Source organism: Nylanderia fulva, unplaced genomic scaffold (genome assembly GCF_048542155.1).
Source record: "Nylanderia fulva isolate GAGA-0341 unplaced genomic scaffold, ASM4854215v1 Scaffold214, whole genome shotgun sequence".
Classification (NCBI taxonomy): Eukaryota; Metazoa; Arthropoda; class Insecta; order Hymenoptera; family Formicidae; genus Nylanderia; species Nylanderia fulva.
In genome coordinates, this window is record NW_028190280.1 from 118,938 (window position 1) to 132,813 (window position 13,876).

The 13,876-nt window shown below is 28.2% G+C and overlaps 1 long non-coding RNA gene across 1 annotated transcript; it reads left to right on the forward strand.

The window, feature by feature from the left end:
- The first annotated feature begins 9,219 nt into the window (after positions 1 to 9,219).
- On the forward strand, positions 9,220 to 12,057 carry LOC114942071 (uncharacterized). Its single transcript, XR_003821744.1, has 3 exons — positions 9,220 to 9,268; positions 10,865 to 11,167; positions 11,944 to 12,057. It is a non-coding gene; the product is annotated as an uncharacterized LOC114942071 (long non-coding RNA).
- Positions 12,058 to 13,876: the final 1,819 nt, after the last annotated feature.

The window sequence follows — 13,876 nt, forward strand, 5'->3', positions numbered from 1 at the left end:
TTATAGAGTGATACAAAGGGATATTTAAAAAAAAATATGTCTCAAATTTTAAAGATACAGTATAAATTTTAAACTCCAAAGACGCATAAAATGGAGAAATGCAATCTGCATCGTTTTTTCCTACATTTTATGCAAAATGTATTTTTTTTCTATATTCGCAGGAAAATGCGGGAAAAATGCAGAACCTTTAAGCAAATGTCCAAAATAAACCCAGGTAAAAACGACCCTTCCATGGGCGCCCGTAGGATTCTTTCTAGGAGGAAGCATATTAAATTTAAAAAATTTCTTGTCCTTAATTCTTTTAAATTTTATTTTTTTATTTTCATTCTTTTATATTAAATATGCAAATAAATTTTAGTAGTAATTAGTGATGTCAAAAGAAGAGCAAATGCTTAATTTTTTTAAATGTTTAATTCCAAGGCAAAAGTCCTTTTTACTCCCTTATGTGTACGCCCATGGACCCTTCCTATTTTTAGAACTAACGATTCGATTTTGTACCCTTACCAATGGGAGTAGGGTGGGGCGAAGGCAACTGCAGGTTGTAGAAAAGTTTATGGTCCTAGTGTCATGGTCTCAGGGTCAGTGTCTCAGTAGTTCTTCAGAATTTAGAGAAAATGGCAAATTGTGAAGAACGTGTAAAGTTATAGTGCTCTGTAACAAAGTTAAGCAAAAAGAGAACAAAAGAATACTATGACAACGGTGTTTTTAAAAAAAGCAAGAAATTTGTCAAATCAAGAGACACGGTAGTGTCTCGCGACCAGTTAAGGGCGTAGCGGAGACACCGTGTATCTTAACGCGAGTCGGACATTTGAGTCTTTATAATATTTCGAATCCTCAATAATGGCTGAAGCAATCGAGTTTATACTAGACTTAATCGATAGATTGAGTTTGAATTATATAATAAAAGTGTCTTTATTTCTGCTCTACGTGATTTGTAAGCAGAGATATATAAATGCAAAGTCGAAATATGAAAAATTTCTATTAAGAAACGTCCCCGTCATTATCATCATCGACCACGCATACATAGTAGTATCGTGTTACACGTATTCACACGTATACAACACATGCGCACACATATATCACACGTACACAACACATGCAAGATGCATGTAGTGGTAATTTTGTCCATCTCGCACGTTTTACAACAGATGGCGATAGTGGCGCTCCGCCATATCGGCAGCGTGCGGGGTTATGTTGGCTAACTCTCTCTCTCTCTCTCTCTCTCTCTCTCTCTCTCTCTCTCTCTCTCTCTCTCTCTCTCTCTCTCTCTCTCTCTCTCTCTTTCTCACACGCACACGCACACACACACACACACTCTCTCATTCTCACTCACTCACTCACTGTTCGTCTTGTGTACTTATTTAGTACATTCATGATTAAACATCTATATGCATTAATGTGAAATTTACTTACAATTAGTTTACTTGAAATATTCAATCTCTAAAGTGTTTCTCTTATAAGATAGACAAAAAAATCTGAGTAAATAATAAGAAAAAAAAACAAGGATTATTATTGTCATAATTTTTGATCAATTAAGTACTCTCAACTATCCAATAATTAAATAAATACGTACAAATGTGCGCGCGTGTACACACATACACATATTGATATATTAAAGAGATTGAAGGAGAGGAAGGAGAAGATAATAATTTAAATATTCACATATATTTTCAAATATTATATATGAATTTATAGTTTACATATCTAATTAATAATGAATTTCTAATTATATTAAACATATCAAAATAAAGACATACATGTATTTATCGAATGAATAAAATTATTGAATACAGACTTAAAAAATTTATTAAACATAGACTTAAAAAATTAATTAATTAAACATATTCCAAATTTAGAAAAAATAAACTTTATTTATATATGCAACAGCTTTTTAAACTAAATTTTGAAATTCTATTTTATATTAGACAATTATCTCAATCAACATCTACGTCCACATTAGCTGCACTGCAGACTACCTCTACAGCCACATTATCTGCTCCGCGGATATAGCGTTATGCCAATACGATACATTACATGTACTTACTTACTTGCCTTTACTGTACCAACTCTTGTTCTTTCCACGTAATCATGTTTTTACAGTTATCGTTTGCTGTATATCTTCCAGCAAACTTTATTTCGTGTGAAGTGTATTTAATTAATTAAATCTCTGCGAAAGATTGAGAAGATGAAGGGATAATTCAAACTATGAAGACATGGTTACATGGAAAAGACAAGAGTTGATACAATAATAAAGACATACATGTATTTGTATCCTGCTGGCATAAGGTTATAGAAGTTGATTGAGATTGAAAAATAATAATGAAAATAATAAAAAAAATAAAGACACATGTATTTGTATCGTGCTGGCATAAAGTTATAAAAGTTGATTGAGATTGAAAAATAATAATAAAAATAATTAAAAAAAGGAAATATTCAATCATCATTTAAAAGCATATTTGAAATCTGTAGAATAAACAGTTTTTGCAAAAAATGTGGAGCATTTGAGCTCTAGTAAGTCTAAAAATAAATGTAAACATCAATTAATAATAACTGATGTTATATATATATTATATATATAAACCAATTTGTTGCAATATTCACTATAAAAGGTTGTAAGGGTAAGATGGCTAAAAGTGAATAATTTAAAAGATAGTTAACATAATTTTACATAAACTGAAATATTTCATAAAATAAAATATTTGTAATATTTCGAAGTTTATGTAAGATTATGTAAAAATTATACCTTTACAACTTTTTATAGTAAATATTGCGAGGAATCGATTTATATGAGAAAAATTAAGGTAATTCTATTTTGAAAATATAAGTGACCTTTAAATAACCTTGAAAATCGCCGTTTAGGAAAAAGCCTGTGTCAACTTTTTCTTTTTCGAAATCCTGCAACTTTTATCTAAATTTAATAGAAAATGTATAAAAAATGCTCGACATTAGTACACACACACACACACACACATATGGGTAAATTTATATAAATAGGGTGCTTTAGGAGGAATGATCAGGATTCTAGGATATGATTGTACACATCATTTTAAGCAAAGAAGTTTAGATAAACATGTTTAATAATTGTTCTATTCCGGTCATAAAAATATACAAAAATGAATGATATAATCTCTAAAAACTCACCTTTAAAAAAAGGTAAAAAAAGGCGACCAGTTAAGGGCACGCCATTAACAAAAATTATCCATTGCAAACCCATGTAGAATCCTATCCTATTGCAAACCCATGTAGAATCCTATGAAAAATTAATCATTGCAAACCCATGTAGAATCCTAGGCAAAATTAACCATTGCAAACCCATGTAGAATCGTACCCATTGCAAACCTATGTAGAATCCTATGAAAAATTAACCATTGCAAACTCATGTAGAATCCTATGAAAAATTAACCATTGCAAATCCATGTAGAATTGTATTAAAAATTATCCATTGCAAACTTATGTAGAATCCTACATTGCAAACCCATGTACAATAGAATTGTATGAAAAATTATCGATTATAAACCCATGTACAATCGTAACAAAAGTAATGAAATAAAAAAAAAATTGCGCCAAGTGAAAGTAGAAACTTGTACCAGTGGAAAATTAAAGTTGCAGACATATATAGAGTCGTATAATGAATCAGTAAAAATTTAAATTTGCAAATGTAGAATCGTACCATAAAAAAACTTATCTTTAAAAAAAAAAGATAAACAAGATGCCAAGTCCATGCGCCATGTGAAAAAGAAATAAAAAAATTTTAGTTAAAAAAACTGGGAGCGCTGCTAAATAATATTCTAACAATATTAAAATTAAATTGTTACTTTTAAACTCATTACAGTTAAAATATGTTTTGTGTTTAAATTAATTAATGTTACTTTAAGGTGCATTGTAATTTTGAAACTTAGCAGCGCGCCCAGTTTTTTTAACTAAAATTTTTTTATTTCTTTTTCACATGGCGCATGGACTTGGCATCTTGTTTATCTTTTTTTTTTAAAGATAAGTTTTTTTATGGTACGATTCTACATTTGCAAATTTAAATTTTTACTGATTCATTATACGACTCTATATATGTCTGCAACTTTAATTTTCCACTGGTTCAAGTTTCTACTTTCACTTGGCGCAATTTTTTTTTTATTTCATTACTTTTGTTACGATTGTACATGGGTTTATAATCGATAATTTTTCATACAATTCTATTGTACATGGGTTTGCAATGTAGGATTCTACATAAGTTTGCAATGGATAATTTTTAATACAATTCTACATGGGTTTGCAATGGTTAATTTTTCATAGGATTCTACATGAGTTTGCAATGGTTAATTTTTCATAGGATTCTACATAGGTTTGCAATGGGTACGATTCTACATGGGTTTGCAATGGTTAATTTTGCCTAGGATTCTACATGGGTTTGCAATGATTAATTTTTCATAGGATTCTACATGGGTTTGCAATAGGATAGGATTCTACATGGGTTTGCAATGGATAATTTTTGTTAATGGCGTGCCCTTAACTGGTCGCCTTTTTTTACCTTTTTTTAAAGGTGAGTTTTTAGAGATAACTTATACGGGAATAGTGTAATCATCGATTTATTTTATTCGTTTTTATTTATTTTGCAGTTATAGTAGATACGAGCTTACCTCTCGAGATGACGGATATTTCAAGTTGGAATTTTATGGAGAATATCATTTCTCAATACAAGAATACCCGATTCGCTGGATATGACGAAAATATAGAAAAAATGTTTTCTAAGAGGTAACTCTCTTTTTGTTTATAAATATTTTGTAACTTTTTTCAATAATCTATCACGCGCAAAATATTAGGAGACGCGGTAGCGTTTCGCTAAGTTATATCTTTTATTCGTCAAATTAAAATACAATTTACAAAAAAACCAAAAAAAACATTGCAAGATATCAAAAGATAGCAAAAATACCGAAACAATAACGAAAATTATCCGTAAGACGCTACTGTGTATCCTTTACCGGACGTAACACGATTTTCGTAACCTTGAAAGCAAAAATTTAAAATATTTTATGAACTGGAACATATTTTTGAAAAGATGACCATATCAATCGAAAACGCGATTTTTTTCTAGTAAAATGAGACACTAACGAACTTGATAGTTCTATTGTCTCTCTCTCTCTCTTTCTTCCTCCACCTCTGCCTTTATATTTATAATAATATTACAATCACTTTAGAATTTGACCTCGCACAAAATGTTAAAGAGCTGAATTTTGGTGCAAACCTTCGTTTTTGCATAAGATTGGAAAGGAAAAAAATTACCATTATTATATAGTGGTCGTTAAGAAGAAAAATTAAACAATTAGGACTCAAATTTTGTCTTTTGCAAATATCTAGTTGAATATCAATTTTTCAAAAAAAAAAAAAAAAAAAAAAAAAAAAATACAAAAGTACAAAATTAAAGAATGGATAATTTTGCATAAAAAATGTTATCTATAAGTCTTTCATACAAGTAATACTTTTTATGTAAATAATTTTGCAAGACGTACGCTGCGCGGTGTATTCACGAAGCCTGCTGACAGACGTTATGTGGATTGAAGCGTTACACGCGCGCACAAAAATGTCATAAGTTTTGAACGAATACAGAAATGAGTGAAGAGTCATTGAGAAGCCAGAGATTTCAATTTTTTAATGTAACTTTTTGTTATACTACGCTAATACTTAAAAATTTTACGATAGTTTAAACAAAATGTTACATGTAATGTTTGTCTTCTCTCATTTAATTAGTAACAGATAGTCTTAGAATTTTTTGAAAATTTATCATAAAATAACAAAACAAATTACATTAAAAAGCTGAAATTCCCAGATTTTCAACGGTTCTTTTTTAATTACTGTTTGCTAATTTGTTCAAAAGTTATGACATTTTTGTGCGCGCATGCAATATTTTAATCCACGTAACGTCCGTTGCCACGCTCCACCACGCTCTGTCAATTCACCGCACAATAAACAACTTGTAAATTTTTTAAGTAAAAAGTATAGCTTATACGAAAAAAGTTATAGATTACTTTATGCAAAATTGTCCATTCTTTAATTTTCTACTTTTGTATTTTTATTTAAAATGAATATATAACGAGATATTTGCAAAATAACAGAATTTGGGTACTAATTGTTTAATTTTATGTTTTAGCGGCCACTGTACAATGATAAACTTTTTTCTTTAATCTCATGCAAAGACAAAAGTCTGTACCAAATTTCAGTTTTCTAACATTTTTTCTGAGATATAGTTCAATTTTTATTTAAAGTAACTGTAGTATAATATTGTAGTATATTAGCTAACAAGTACGGGGGATCGTAAATCGGCCGAGAGTGCGGAAGTTTGGCGCACGATCGGCCGATTTATAACCCGCACATGGTGGCTACGATATTTTGTGTGACCGGTGCGTGGAAAGAGCATCCTTTCTAAAATCCCATCATGTGCGTAAAGGGCAACTTTTCGCGCGCCGGTTGCACAAAATATATTGAGAGTCACTATAAAAGCTACACGCATGCACATACATATGTAAGTACACAAGCATGTGCGCACGTAAGCATAGATATATGTTTACATATACATATTTTTTAATATTTCTTTTAATGAACTTTGCAAAAATATGTGAAATCCCATTAAAAAAGACATCACAGATGTAAAAAAGGGCTAAGTTATATCTTTTGCAAGCAACAAAAATTCTTTACAAAAAGTCGTAATCAAATATATATTATCTTCTTAAAAATTATGTTTATAGCCAAAATAATTCTTTGCAAAAATTAATCATCATCAAAAATATTTTCTCAAAAATTATATTTATAAATTATATTTTATTTTTGTTAATAATACTAAAAAAAAATTAAAATATTAATAGCATCAAAAAATAGTGAAATCAAAAATTTACACTAATTGTAAGTAAATGACAACATAATATATAATATTTAGATAAACTTTTTATAATGATACAAATGTATAATTATATTTTTTTATTTTAAAATGTTTATAATATATATATTAAAAAATAAATTCACTAAAAAATATATATTTATTTATTTTTCTTTAAATTTAATAACATGAATAATTATGTAATTAATTTAAACTGGAATGTATATACATTGTAAAGTTATTATATATTTTTATAAAATATTTAGATAAATACGTATATATAATAAAATAAATTATTTACCTCTAAATAATTTATTAATTATTTAATTTAAATACATTTAAACTTATATTCAGAAAAGGTAATATAAGGCACAAAAAATTAAATGTAGGAAATTAAAAAATTTAAAGTTAAATACAAATTTTAAATTTAAATTAAAAAATAAAAGTACAATATGTAATGTATAAAAAATACTTAGCGTTGTTTTTGTATTGTTATTTTAACACATTAGTAAATAAAATAAAATATAAATCAAAGTATTATTTTTTATTTTTTATATAACTTCTCGCACTCTTTCCTTTTTTTACATTTTGGTTTTTATTTTTCTATATATTTTAATAATATATTGTTTTATTTATTTATGTTCTATTTATTTATTTACATTACAGTTTTATTTTTCTCATACATACATAAAATTTCGACAAATTTATTGAAAAATTTATTGAAAATTTATTACTGTTGCAGTAGTATTTTATTACAAAATGTTTTGATTCAATTTTAGATGGCCGTCTGTAAGAAAACTTTATGACAAACAGTGTACAGAAATATTTAACAAGTACGGAAAAAAAATGAAAACTTTGTGAACACAGGCATAAATTATGTGATGCAATTACGGGAAATGGTGGATGATATAAAGAAAACATATTTTCAAGAGTCAAGTACTTCTGATCATAATCAGTATATTTGTCTAATTGATAATTTTATAGATTTTACATACATATTTGGTGTAAATAATTTAGAAAAATTATCTAAAATAACGGCTACGCCTGCACAATGCGCTTATGTCATAGATGAGCTTAAATACTTGCTTAAAAATACTCCACCGTACGATTTTCAATATCATTATATATATATACATAGTGCTATTAATTTTATAAATTAATGTACTTATTGCACAGTTAATATATCAATTTTTTTCAGAATTAATTGCGATCTAACCAAAAAATATTGCATTTTAAAAATATTTCGCCATTTAAAGCAAATTTCCGCGAAACAAGACTGGATAAAATATACAGAACAATTTCCTAAAACAGATATTTTGGAAAAAAGTGCTGCTGCTCTGGCACAATGGATTAAACCCGAAGAGGATGTACTTTATGAGTCCATAGAAACATCAATCGATAATATGGTTACGAATGTGCTGAATTCCCTCAAAAGAGAATATCCCTATCACTCGATACACTCGACAGACAATGAAACTTTTTTCCGTTGGAAAAATAACCATCTTATGGTCTTTGAAAATCATTGGAACGAAATAAAATCAATGGAGATTATGAATACAATTTATGAATATATATTTATCAAATTAAACTTTCAATTATGCGGCGAACACTCCGACATAAAATATTTATGTATAGATAATGTTAGTTTTATATATATAATTTTTTAATATATATTTAAATTAAAGGATCTAAAATATTTGCACTTTAATTAATTGCTGTATTTTGTGATTTTTGACGCAGGTCTTAGAAGCAAAATATGGCGAAGAAATAATTGTATTAATAATATGTAAAAGTGTGGCCAGAAGACTTGGTATAGATTGTATAGTAAGGAATGCAGCTATCGAAAATTGCAAGTTTGTTTTACTTTGGAAATCGTAAGTGTAATATTAGATTTGAAATTATCTATATTTTCTAGTATTACTCTTATTATATACATTCATGCATATATACATAATTTTTTATTGTTCGCAAAACCAGAAACCCAGGCCAAGAGAAGTGCTTTAACAAATTTTTGAAGAATATTCAATGGAGCCTTTTTTCTTGCTTTAATTTTAACAGTCAGCGTTTCACGAATTCTAAAAATTATTACAAAATTTTAGGACCTAAAGAGATAAAAATTACTATATCATACATATATAATTTCTATTACTTTTAACATTAATTTAATTAATATATTTGTAAAGATGTGAATCAATGAGACACGCTTTATACATAGGCTGAAATAGTTATACAATCTTATATTTTTTTGTTTGTAATTAAAGCTGTCTTTTTTAATTTTCACTTATTTTTAATTCTTTTTAGATATGGGAAGAGTTGATGAAAATATTTATAGAAAAAACAACAAGTTTCAATTATTGCCGATATTCTTTGTTAAATCTACATGAATCGAAAGAACTCCAAGTAATGGTATGTTAAACACTACACAGGATGATTCATGTAACGGTCGCCACGATTTTTGGGACTTTTCTGCCAGTTTAAAAGAAAGTTTATACAGTGAAACTTATTATGCTTTATGCAAGCTTTAACATGCAATAACAAATTTAAAAAGAATTTTTTTTTATAAACAAATTAATGTCACTTTGAATTTTTTAAGAGGAACTATTATATTTTTACACAAATTGATTCCTCATAATATTCTGCATAAAAAATTATAAGGGTAGGGTAGTTAAAAAGTGAATAGTTTACGAGATATTTTATATTTTAATCTTATAAAGGTGGTTCTCGTAACAATTGCCACGATTTTTAGAGCACTTACAATATTCTGACAAAAAACGTCATTAATCAAAAATTTATCAATTTGTAACCGTCAATAAATTTAACAATTATTTAATGATTGCATGCAATGTTACTTTATGTTACATTTTAATTCAAAATTAATAATGTGATATATCTATTTCTGCAATGACTGCTCGAGAAAAAGTATGCGGATTAACTTCAAAATTCGTCAGTATTAACACAGCGTTGTTATCATTAGTAACTGGCCTAGTACGATTGACACGTTTTCCAGATGGAAACGTGCCATGTAAACGTAAAGAACACTCACAATCAGTATTATAAAAACTTTTCGCAGAAGGATGAGCCTTATCTAGATATCATTCTCTGTACAAAGCCACTGCATTGTGTGCATTTATTTTACACTCGCCAAATACTAGTAACGTATCTACTTTTTCCGTATTACAATAGTGATTCATTATATCAGGTTTTAGACACACTAAATTGATACTAGATAAACTGATACTTAAAAATTTCCTGATCAGATTAATAGCTAAGCTACATGGTAACATAAGGACAAAGTCGAGTCTGTTTATTACTATTTATGTTTTTAAAGAACTTCCTCGATAGCAATGAATTACGCTGTAGAAGCTTTAAAATTGTTAATTTTTAATTGATATGTAACATAAAGTAAAATTGTATGCAATAATTTAATTATTGTTAAATTTGTTGACGGTTACAAATTGGTAAATTTCTGATTAATGACATTTTTGGTCAGATTATTGTAAATGCCCTAAAAATCGTGGCGATTGTTACGAGGACCACCTTTATAACATTAAAATATAAAATATATTGTAAACTATTCACTTTTTGACCACCCTACCCTTATAATCTTTTATGCAGAATATTTTGAGAAATCAATTTGCTTAAAAAAATATAATGGTTTCATTTAAAAAATTCAAAGTGACATTAATTTGTTAAAAAAAATTTTTTTATTGCATATTATAGCTTGCGTAAAGTAGATTAAGTTTCACTCTATAAACTTTTTTTTAAACTGGCGAAAATGTCCCAAAAATCGTGGCGACCGTTACGTGAGTCACCCTGTATACTGCATGTATATATATATATAATTTCTCTGAGAATTCTCTCTGATAATTACATACATTTGCATACAAGTTAAAAATATCTATAATTTAAGTGCTATGTACTGTAATTTAACGTGCTATAAAAATCTGTTTAGGAATTAATTGACAAGAAAAATCATTTAAAATCTAATATTATATTTTCCAGCTCCAAATACACTTCAACAAACAAATAAATATAAGTCGGAAAAACGTAAAATTTGCGGTTGGAATGTTCGTAAAACATACATATAATGTTAATAGTTGTACAGGTGTAATAATTGGATGGCACCGACAGGATACAGTACATCTATTACGTGGATCAAAAAAGACACGAAAAAGTTTAATTATTCTAACTTTACAAATGAGCACGTGTGGTTAATGCCGATAAATAAATGTCATTTTTTTCAAAGGAACGAAACATATTACATAATTCTAACGAACAATGACGAACTTTGTTATGTGGGAGAAGGTATGAATATCATAAAAATATGTCTTTATTTAAAATTATATTTGGTTATTCTACCAACTCATGCATCTCCTGGTAGCACAATTTGCCGGGAATTGGACAAAATTACTACACTTGCTCTTGCAAGTCACAGACTTGCAGCAAAATTGCACCGGACGTGCACAAGAGTCTGTCGGTCAGATATAATGCAGCAGAATTGCGCACGCATTTGCTGCAATTCTGTTGCATAATATCTTTACACGCAATCTTCTGCCGTCCGACTTGAATCAGATTCGGAAATATAAAATTTTTTGCTGCATGGTAATTGCGGCAGAATTGTAGCAGAATTGCAAAAAGTTTGCTACCAGGGTCCTTCTGTACATAATATCATATAATATTTTATTATTTTGTTACATTTTTTAACTTATTTATTTCTTAATTATTTCTATTTCTTATTTTATTATCTATATATTATTAATTACGTTGTTTATATCGTAATTATTAAATTTTTATTAAGAATTTTGAAATCTATATAAGTATATATTGAATAGAAATTTGATTTTAACTGACTAAAAGAGTGTAAGCAGATAATAGTGTGTCAGTGATAACAAAATAAATTTTTTGCTGTAAATGAATAATTGTGTTGTGCACATGAATTTTGCTTGATACGATGCTAAGAGTTATTTGGAATTAAACCTCAATTCGAGACTTAAATATCATTTATATGTGCGGCTTCTAATCAATTAAAAAAAATAGATTCTAATTTACATTATAATTTTGAACTGCACTTTGTATTTTAGACGTTTTGAAATTAACAACGCCGCAATGGATAGAGAATAACGAAATAGGTCGTTATTTTCGTGCATTTAACGGCACACATTACGTACCAAATGAAAGGTTGGCAACGATTTATCCTGAAGATGCTGCTATAACTGCCAACGTATATAGGAATTTTTCTTGTTCAACCGGTTGCGCTTCAACTTCCCGTGCTGAGTAAGATATATTTAAAATGTATATCTCGAGAATAGCGAAATAAGTCGTTTCTTCAATTTAAAGGAACACATTACGTGCCAAATAAAAGGATGGCAACAATTTATCCTCATAAATTTGCTATATACAATTTATAAATTTAAGTACTTCTTAAGAAGTTACAATAAAATATATCCATCAATGATAAATTTTTCTTAAAAAATAAAACAATAATTTTTTAAAACTACAAATTCGTTAAAGAAGATGCTTCATTATTTACGATGTCTTTTATATAATCTGTTTCTTCTTCAACCTGGTGTGGTACTGAAGTATCTAAAAAGAGATTTTATCAGCCTCAACAGATTATTTTTTCCCACCGCGCTCCAAATGTTTCATTTGTCGATTGAAGGCAGTTCTATCGTTTTCACACTTCTTACGAATTTTTTGAAATTTTAATTTATTGTAGACGGAGTTAATATCTATCAATTACAAAATTTTGAAGCCGATTCACCGTTTAGTTTAACAATTTATTTATAATTAAAAATAACTTTTGATGGATATTGTAGCGATAGAACTACCTTAAAGCCAAAAAAAAAATAACTATGAAAAATAGAGATTTGTCGAATGCCAAAGTTACATGAAACACTTACTTCCAATACGAAAAAAACTACAAAAATAAAAAAGTACTTATATAACAGTAGTTTTTCGATAATATATTATTGTTATACTAGTAATTTTTTCGTATTCTTGTAGTTTTTTTTCGTAAGAGTTGTCCAGAAATAACACATCCTTGCTTAGAAATTCGACTGCGAAATCGAGCGGCGAAGAATCCGCAGCAAAAGACAGCTTTAATTCAGCCAATTTGGAAGACTAAAATATTTATATCAATCTCAAAAGGAGCGTCAATCATTGTCATCGATTTGCAAAAAATGGATTTTGTTGATAGACCGGCTTTAGACCACGAGAAATTAGAATTTCTCGAGGGAATGCAACAATAAAGGAGACGTCTAGAGAATTGTTAGACAAATGAGAAAATTGTGTAGATTACGAAAGAGAAAGTTATGAAATGAAGATTATATATTAAATTATAACAGAAAGACAATTTTATTTTAAAATAAAACAAGAATATCGTTTTTTTTAGAGAAATATGTAGAGAATTTAAAAAATGCTTAAAAATGAAAATAATGTTTTATAAAAAATTATGCTAAAAAGTGTTTAAAGATGATTGCCCCCCCCCCTCTTCCCCCCCCCCCCCCCCCCTCGACTCTTCAAGAAATCTATCGTCATCAAGAAATTTATCGCGCTATTTTCAAGAACTTTTTTTAATATAAAAATAATTATTACAAATTATTAAAATCTATAGAGTGATACAAAGGGATATTTAAAAAAAAATATATCTCAAGTTTTAAAGATACAGTATAAATTTTAAACTCCAAAGACGCATAGAATGGAGAAATGTAATCTGCATCGTTTTTTCCTACATTTTATGCAGAATGCATTTTTTTTCTATATTCGCAGGAAAATGCAGGAGAAATACAGAACCTTTAAGCAAATGTCCAAAATAAACCCAGGTAAAAACGACCCTTCCATGGGCGCCCGCAGGATTCTTTCCAGGAGGAAGCATTTTAAATTTAAAAAATTTCTTGTCCTTAATTCTTTTAAATTTTATTTTTTTATTTTCATTCTTTTATATTAAATATGCAAATAAATTTTAGTAGTAATTAGTGTTGTCAAAAGAAGAGCAAATGCTTAATTTTTTAAAAT